The sequence below is a fragment of the Lolium rigidum genome, chromosome 4 (genome assembly GCF_022539505.1).
Source record: "Lolium rigidum isolate FL_2022 chromosome 4, APGP_CSIRO_Lrig_0.1, whole genome shotgun sequence".
NCBI classification, from domain to species: Eukaryota; Viridiplantae; Streptophyta; class Magnoliopsida; order Poales; family Poaceae; genus Lolium; species Lolium rigidum.
The window spans coordinates 227362982-227371741 of NC_061511.1; the positions used below are offsets into that span (position 1 = coordinate 227362982).

General features: G+C 48.3%; 1 long non-coding RNA gene across 1 annotated transcript; it reads right to left on the bottom strand.

The window, feature by feature from the left end:
• Positions 1–720: 720 nt before the first annotated feature.
• LOC124706665 lies at positions 721–6898 on the bottom strand. Its single transcript, XR_007004520.1, has 3 exons — positions 6842–6898; positions 5388–5474; positions 721–988 (listed from the first exon to the last, which is right to left on the bottom strand). It is a non-coding gene; the product is annotated as an uncharacterized LOC124706665 (long non-coding RNA).
• Positions 6899–8760: the final 1862 nt, after the last annotated feature.

Here is an 8760-nt window from a genome sequence, read left to right on the forward strand (position 1 = left end):
CGGAAAGTTCTAAGGTTGTGTTGTGCTCGTTGCCACTAGGGATAAAACATTGATGCTATGTCTAAGGATGTAGTTGTTGATTACATTACGCACCATACTTAATGCAATTGTCCGTTGCTTTGCAACTTAATACTGGAGGGGGTTCGGACGATAACCTCGAAGGTGGACTTTTTAGGCATAGATGCAGTTGGATGGCGGTCTATGTACTTTGTCGTAATGCCCAATTAAATCTCACTATATTTACCATGTCATGTATATGCATTGTTATGCCTTTCTCTATTTGTTAATTGCCCGACTGTAATTTGTTCACCCAACATGCTTTTATCTTATGGGAGAGACACCTCTAGTGAACTGTGGACCCCGGTCCTATTCTTTACATAGCATACAATCTACTTGTTTTACTCGTTTTCTTTGCAAACATCTTCCACTCGATACGTTTAATCCTTTGTTACGGCAAGCCGGTGAGATTGACAACCTCACTCGTTTCGTTGGGGCAAAGTACTTTGGTTGTGTTGTGCGGGTTCCTAGTTGGCGCCGGAATCCTCGGTGTTGCGCCGCATCACATTTCGCGACCATCAACCTTCAACGTGCTTCTTGGCTCCTACTGGTTCGATTAAACCTTGGTTTCTTTCTGAGGGAAAACTTGCTACTGTGCGCATCATACCTTCCTCTTGGGGTTCCCAACGAACGTGTGAGTTACACGCCATCAACACCCGTCGTCGTCGTCTGAGTGTAGTATCCTCGGGGGCTACTACAAGCTCCTGAACGTGTCTAGTACGAGATCGTCCTCGACCTCGACCTCGTGCCATCCCTGTGGCACTCCCTCCTCGTCCTCGTGGCACCTCAACCTCGCGCTCTCCTGCTTCCTCATCAAGGAAGCGACCAGGAGGTCTTCTATTTCGAGGACGGCTTATTCTTGGCTTCTCTTGGCCATACATATGACTAATGGTTCCTTTTGTGGATCTACCACCCGTCATTGTGCAATCACCTGCATTGAGAACAAGTAAACAGTTAGTAATGAGCATAGTAGCACATAATAAGTATGGTAGGGAAAAATGAGCATGGTAGCAAATAATTAGCATGGTATCATGAAATAATAAGCATGGTGGCAATAAATAAGCATGCTAGGAAATAATAAGCATGATACCAAATAATAAGCATGGTAGGAAATAAATAAGCATGGTGGCAATATACTAGAAGGACATAAAGAACCTCACCAAGAATCATCACTCCTATTCATTATCGCTATCAGTATCATGTGAGTAGTAAGGTTGGCCCTCGAACGGTGGAGGCTCATCATCATCGCTGTCACCTTCGTCGAGAAACTTGGAGAGCATCTCTATGTCCTTTATATTCACAACAGTATCGCCCTGAATTTGTGCATCGTCCTCGAGCTCCTCAAGATCAACCATCTCTACATCAAAATCCCCGCCGTCCTCTTCCTCTTGGTAGAAATATCCCTCGTATGTGATGGGGTTTATGTTGTTGTAATCATCCTCGTTGGGCATGGGTAGTTTACCATGAGGCGACACCTTGAACACAACTTCCCAGCCCTTTAGTTCCTCGTTCTGGCATGGGTAGGGAAGATAATAAACTTGTGTCGCCTGGTTAGCCACTACAAAGACATCGGACCCCCGGGGTGGTGGAAGGCATAACTTCAACTAAACCAATGGAAGGGTTGGTCCTAAGTCCATTTTCTGGGTCGAACCAATGACATCTGAACATAACAAGAGTGAGATTATGGATCCCTTTATCGAATGTCACCTCGTATACGTCTTGCAGCCTCCCATAGTACTCAGTACTATCTTGACCTCCGGTAAACACTCCAGTATTTACTGTTTTTGCATTAGGCCGACAGCTTCTGGTGCCTCTCTGTATGGAAGCGAAACCCATTGACATCATACTTGTCATACCTAACCACCTTACTGTTGAAACCCTGGGAAACCCATCTCAATTCATCCGCCATAGATGTATGGGGATCAGCTCCCTACAAGTTTATTTGAAATTGTTGGGTGCATCAGTTCAATGTAACAGAAACTACAAATTTTTATGTAAGAAGGATAAGTTAGAAATTACTTTTTCCATGAACCAAGCCACGAAATTTTTCCTTCCCGGGGCACCCTTAATTAGAAGAGTATTACGCTCATCGGGGGTAGGAGGTCGCCTTTCCAACCACTCTTCCTCCACGAATTGACTAGAAGAGGAAAAAAACATATTACACCACAACCGAGTTTCTAGTAGCAAAGAAACAACCGAGTTTCACCATTTTTACCTCATGAACGTATCATGTACTTCCTTAATGTTCGACAACACATAGAACATGATGTCCTCCCACTCTTGCATCGTCAACCTATAACTCTGTTTACCACCAGACTTGCCACCTTGCCCTTGGAATAGGAGGAGCTTGGGTGTGTACTTGGGCTCGTCGGTATTATACCGAGAGACCTTATTATGAAGAGTGGGGATATCGTCGGCATAGTACGTTGTTGTAATATCTGACACCTCCTCGATGATATATGCCTCGACTATGCATCCTTCAATCTTATTTTTATTTCCACATTTCAACCGGATATGCTTAAATTCTCTCAATAGAAAACTGCCAACGAAACTGCACCGGTCCCCCCAAGATTACCTCGTAAGCTAGATGCAAAATGAGATGAACCATCGGAGTAAAGAAGCCCGGTGGAAAGATAATCTCTAACTTGCATAGCAGCTCCGGCACTTTCTCACATAGTTTCTTCATCATGTCCTCGCATATTTCTTTAGCACAGAGCGTGCGGAAGAAATGGCTCAACTCTGCAAGCGGTCGCCAGACACGGTCGGGGAGATAGCCTCGAAGCATGACCGGCATTAGCCTCTCAATCCATATGTGATAGTCATGACTCTTGAGCCCGGTGACTTTGCCAGTCGAAAGATTGACTCCGTTACTGATATTCGATGCATAACCATCTGGGAACCTCACGACATGTTTCAGCCAACTGAATGCCTCCTTCTTTTGGGCACCGTCAAGGCAGAAGTCGGCCTTTGGCTTCACCCAATTTTTTCGATTATGCTGGGGAGGCTTCATGTTTAGTTTTTTTCTATCACAGAGCATCTCTTGATCGACTCTAGCCTTGACATTATCCTTTGTCTTCTCGGGGATGTTCAGGACTGTGTTAAAGACCGACTCTCCAACATTCTTTTCCGTGTGCATCACATCGATGTTATGGGGAAGTTTGAGGTCCTTGTAATAGGGGAGCTGCGTTAAGCCAGCAACATGAGTCCAGTTGTGTGTCTCGCCATATCCCACAAAACCGCCTGTGGGGCTAGTCTTTAGAGCATGTAGCTCTCTAACAACAGTTGCACCATCGAACGTTGGTACGGTGTTCACTTCGGTGACAACTGTGTCCTTCGTGAAGTTCTTTTTGTCTTCTCTGAATCGATGCCCTGCTTCGAGAAACTGTCGATGCTTGTCAAAGGCTGAATATTTGCCGCCCTTCTTCAGCCATATGAACTTAAGCGCATGCCTGCACACTGAACATGGCATCTTCCCAGCTGTACAATGTCCGCAGAATAGAGCGTACCCGGGTAGGTCATGCATGGAATACTGGAACCAAACTTTCATGAGGAAGTTTTTCTTCGATGCTCGGTCGTATGTCCACGTCCCGTTCTCCCAAGAATGGTGCAAATCATCGATAAGCGGCTGCATGTACACACTCAAATTCTTCCCCGGGTAATCAGGCCCTGGAATGACCAGCGTCAGGAATATGTTCTTGCGTTGCATTAGGACACCGGGAGGGAGATTGGGCGGAATAACAAACACGGGCCAGCAGCTGTACGATCTAGCCGACATACCAAATGGATTGAACCCATCGGTTGCTATCGCAATTCTGACATTTCGCGCATCTTTTGCTTGATTAGGGTATGTGCTGTCAAAATGCTTCCATGCTTGACCATCGGCTGGATGTTTCATCTTCTTCTTTTTATCCGCATCAGGGTATCTAATCCCATGCTTGTGCCATGTCATTTGTCTAGCAGACTCCTCGCTCATGTAAAGGCGCTGGAGTCTTTTTATGAATGGGAGATACCGAAGAATTGATGCGGCCTTCTTCGTTTGCGTCACCTGACCATGGGCATCCGTGACCTCAAGATACCTAGAGGCCTTGCACAAGGGGCAGTGAGTGAGTTCTGCATACTCCTTCCGAAACAAGATGCAACCCTTCGGACAACAATGTATCTTCTCATAATCCATGCATAGCGCTTTCATGATTTTCTTCGCTTCATACATGCTACGGGGCAGACAATGTCCGTTAGGAAGCATGTTACCCGCATCTTTCAACGTATCTTCAAAGCAAGATCGGGTCATGCCGTGTTTGGCCTTAGTGGCTAGTTTTTGCGAGATGGCATCCAACTGGGAGATTTCTGCACCCGGGTAAAGAGGTTTCTTTGCCGAGGCCATCATATCAAGGAAAGCCTTCGCGGTTGCCTCTGGTTCATCCGGTTCATCCGGTTCCTCTGGGTCATCCTCTGGAGGCTGCGAATGTGCATGTTGTGCATAATGCAGATCATCAAGCATGTTTCTAATGCCATCGTCCGCATTGACATCGATGCGTTGTCGCATCACCTGCCATCTTTCACGGTCACGCTCAGCAAAGTTGATCGGCATAGTGAAGTCAGGCATATACCCATGCCTCCAAAGGTGTTTCGTCATTTCAATCTTGCCGTGACGTTTACGCTGCTTGCACCGAGCACAAGGGCAAAGTGGACGGACTGTATGTGAACCACGATGTGCATCCTTCAAATAATCTTCAGTTTTCCATTCCCACTCACTTGTTCTTTCAGTCGCACTCATACGACCACGGTACATCCACTCATTATCAGTCATTCTCTGTTTTATTTGGAGGGAAACAACAAATATATCCTTTCATATCCAATAATAGCACGAAATTAAATGCATCATATTTTACTTTTTTACCGGCGAATAACGCATGCATCAACCTACATCTCTACTAGGTGGGCTCCTAGCAGCCGCCGGATCCGTAGCTTGAGTACGTTCTCCATGCTCTACCCCGGCTCGAGTCAGAATTTCGGCAGCACCTCCCCGCTGCTCTCCCGATACACATCTCGGCAAAAAGCTGAGAGGATGTGCATCCGGAGAACAACGGGAAGGCGCTGTCGAAATCCTAACTCAAACCGGAGCAGAACATGGAAAACGTACCCAACTACGCATCCGCCGACTGTCCCGTAAATGCCGCAAGCGTTACGGTTGAAAATATGCCGACCACTAATGCATATTTATCCGCGTAACGCTTGCGGACGGGAAGTGACACCTAGGTTACGTGACTTGGAGTGGAAATTCAATCTAGAGACATAAAAAATGCGAAGATTTGGTTGGAAATTTAGCTCACCCTCGGTAGTAGAGGAAGTAGGCGAAGTGTCGAGGTCGGCGGTCGTAGTAGTCAAGCAGTGAGGATCCGGGGTGGTCACGTCGGGGCCTAGTTTAGACAACAACAAATTCACATTATTAAAATCACAAATTCACATTATTAAAATCACATATCTAAATACATTATTAACAAATTCACACAACACTATTTGCCAAATTGCTGCCATTTTAGTTTGTAGAGCATAATACATACAACTTGAATCTGCAAGGAAATTGTTACTGCAGGGAGGCTAGTCAATGGATCAAACTGGTAGCTACTAATCGATCTAGCCAATTGCTAGTGCAGGGAGGCTAGTCTCCATGTGATGCCTTTTATTCATCAACACCTTACAATATTTCTAGTCGATTGTACTATATATATGTATGCCCAGCGTTGGGTGGTGTGGTGGAAGGTGGCCATGTACTGCATTTTTGTGGCTCCCTCTTAATCGTTCTTCCTCTCGACTCTCTAGACGGAACCATGGCTGTGCGGACCAGTGGATCAAGGATGCATAGCAGCCAGCAGCGCCGAGCCGCGCCGGCTCCATCAGCCAAGGGGTGTCGCACTGCTGCAGCCCACAACCGAAAGCACGGGCACGGGGCTGGGTGGAGCTCTAGCAGCCGGCAGCCGCAGGCACAAGCACGAGCAGGCATGACTCTGTAAAAAAGATTTACTACGTATTAATCACTAGTCAGCACTCTGGCCCAGCCCAAGAGTACAGAGCAGCGTTTTTTCCCTTCCCGTCATCCCCAATTCGACCATGCACAGGAGGAACGAAACAGCTTGCGCCTCGTCGCCTCCTGCCGTCCAAGGCGGCAGATCGCTAGGTCCTCTGGTCGTGCTCCACAGCTCCAGTACTTTCTATTCGATTCCGTCCTCGCCCCCCGATCCTCCTCCTCAACTCCCTTCTTCTACCCTGGATCGTCCTCTGTGATCCCCTTCTCTGTGTCTTACTGCTCCGCCCCTGGATCGTGCTTGGATATGTTCTTTAGCTATGACTTGGAAATAATTTATCCCAATTACAGTACGAATTGCAGTGTCTTATTTCTGAATTCTGAATATTTCAGTATGAATTGTGTTTAGTTCTAAAATTTGACTATTTCTGAATCCATGTTAGTGTTGTTCAGATGTAATGGCTGTCTAAGATTTTTGTTAAGCGAGATACAGTACACATCGTATTGCTACATATGCACGATGTAAATTTATTATTCCAGAACTATTACCAGTAATTTAGTGATGTCTATTACACTGATTCAATGAAATTTTATTATTTATATGTAGCAATGGGGAAACAACAGAAGATGCAATCATTTTTAAAAAGAAAACGAGACGAAGAAGAAGTTGTTGTAGATACATCTGCCCCTGATGCTCTTGCTCTAGCATTGGTGGAATTTCTAATTCAAAGACAAGATGAATTTGTAGGCAGGGAGCCTTACCGGCGGGCAAGCAGCAGCCATGGCGGAGGCAGAGACGGGCGGCCGAGGCGGGGACGGAGGACCGAGGCGGCGACCGGCGCCGGCGACCTCTCCTCGTCTGCAGGCTCCGCGGCAAACCCTAGCTAGCGGCGGCGGGGCGTTAGGGAGAGGAAGGGGCGCGCGGGGAGCAGCTGGCGGCGGCGCGGGGAGCAGCAGGCGGCGGCGCGGGGAGCAGCTGGCGGCGCGGGATGGGGAGTCGCGGGAGCAGGGGGTGGCGGCGCGGGATGGGGAGTCTGGGTGCGGCCGGTCCGGTCCGGTCCGGTGCGCGGGTTTGACCCAACCCTGTCCAAGGTATGCCGACGGTTAAACCGTCGGCACATCCTTTTTTTTATATATAGTGGTAATTTTAAGTGCAATATACTAAAATATATTATTATAGGTACACATAAATATTTTTCGACGAAACCCTAACTTTGTTGATCGTGCGGCCTACCGCTTTGACCAGCCTCCACCGGCGGTCCCCCGGTAGACTTTTCTCGAGCATAAAATAACGGGTGGCACACATGAAATGACGCGACGCCACACCCGGTAGATACTCATCTGGCCAAAATGGGTCCACCCGTCCGCCAACGCGCTAAACGGAAAACATTTAGCACATAAAATGACGCGTCGTAGACCTAAAACCATTTTTCCCGGAATTTATTGAGCGAAGGAAAGTGTGGCCCCAGTTCAAATCCGGTCAGTTTCCAGCGGATTCGGCGGGACACCGCAGGAAGCGGGAGGGATTCCCAGATGGCTACCGCGCGCATATGGCATGTGATAGGTGGTGCGTAGGACGTATCCTACCACTGCGCGAAGGTCTCCCGCAGTACTAAAATGCGCGCCATGTAGCTGCTTCACAAAAAAAAGGCCATCTGGCACCCCGAAAATGGAAACACCATCGCCCGTGGGTCAGATTGGAAATCCGCGACCGGGGCCTTGCTTCCCATCCTAAGGCCCACGCACGTGCCAAATATGGCCTCGTTCCGACAAACTATGTGCTGCAATGGGCCGTTTCCTACTCATTTCCCCTAAAAGCCATAGAACTCCGGACGTGATAGCCCTGTTTGTGAAGGGGTTTTCAAGATAATTGTCGTATCCCAGTTCCATCTTTTGCAGTGGTTACTAGGACACATAAAATGACGCCACGCGGCTCCGCGTGATTTTGTGGCTTCGTTTACTTTGCCAACTGTGCAAAACGGGGCCGTCGGGGCATGCGGTATGGCCGTACCGGGCGCGCGGGTGCACCCGTCGGCCAACGCGCTAAACGGAAAACATTTAGCACATAAAATGACGCGTCGCAGACCTAAAACCATTTTTCCCGGAATTTATTGAGCGAAGGAAAGTGTGTCCCCAGTTCAAATCCGGTCAGTTTCCAACGGATTCGGCGGGACACCGCAGGAAGCGGGAGGGATTCCCAGATGGCTACCGCGCGCATATGGCATGTGATAGGTGGTGCGTAGGACGTATCCTACCACTGCGCGAAGGTCTCCCGCAGTACTAAAATGCGCGCCATGTAGGCTGCTTCACAAAAAAAGGCCATCCGGCACCCCGAAAATGGAAACACCATCGCCCGTGGGTCAGATTGGAAATCCGCGACCGGGGCCTTGCTTCCCATCCTAAGGCCCACGCACGTGCCAAATATGGCCTCGTTCCGACAAACTATGTGGTGCAATGGGCCGTTTCCTACTCATTTCCCCTAAAAGCCATAGAACTCCGGACGTGATAGCCCCGTTCGTGAAGGGTTTTTCAAGATAATTGTCGTATCCCGGTTCCGTCTTTTGCGGTGGTTACTAGGACACATAAAATGACGCCACGCGGCTCCGCGTGATTTTGTGGCTTCGTTTACTTTGCCAACTGTGCAAAACGGGGCCGTCGGGGCATGCGGTATGGCCGTACCG